The sequence below is a fragment of the Microtus ochrogaster genome, chromosome 8 (assembly GCF_000317375.1).
Source record: "Microtus ochrogaster isolate Prairie Vole_2 chromosome 8, MicOch1.0, whole genome shotgun sequence".
Classification (NCBI taxonomy): domain Eukaryota; kingdom Metazoa; phylum Chordata; class Mammalia; order Rodentia; family Cricetidae; genus Microtus; species Microtus ochrogaster.
In genome coordinates this window covers 39767909-39768486 of record NC_022015.1, presented here as the reverse complement: position 1 = coordinate 39768486, position 578 = coordinate 39767909, and positions in this window count along the sequence as shown.

The following is a 578-nucleotide window of genomic DNA, read 5'->3' as shown; positions in this document are numbered from 1 at the left end:
GTGGCTCACAACCATCTGTAATGAGGTCTGGTGCCCTCTTCTGGCCTACAGACATACACACAGACAGAATATTGTATACATAATAAATAAATAAATATTTTTTAAAAAAGTTACACCAGGAGGCTGGAGAGATGATCCAGTGGTTAGGAGTATTGTCTGCTCTTCCAGAAGACCTGGGTTCAATTCCCAGCATGCACATGGCAGCTCTCAACTGTCTGTATCCAGGGGACCCAACACTGTTATACAGACATAAACAAAAATAGTCATTAAAAAATAAAAGATATCTAAAGAAAAGAGTTACATCATTGAGGGTACACTTGAAAGAGCTGGGGGGCCAGGCTTCCTAGCAGCCGACAGAAATCTAAGCTGAACAGACAGACCTCAGAAAAACCACAGCCTTCTGCTGGCTCAGCAGGTGCCCCATGGCCCCTGTGCTGGCTCAGCAGGTGACCCCGTCTCCTGATAACTACCCTGTTGCTGGAAGACCCCTAACCACTAGGACCTGCCACCAATCAGCCCCCAGACTAACCTTTCCTGTAAATGGAGACTGTGCTTCCGTTTTCAGGCTGTCCAGACCC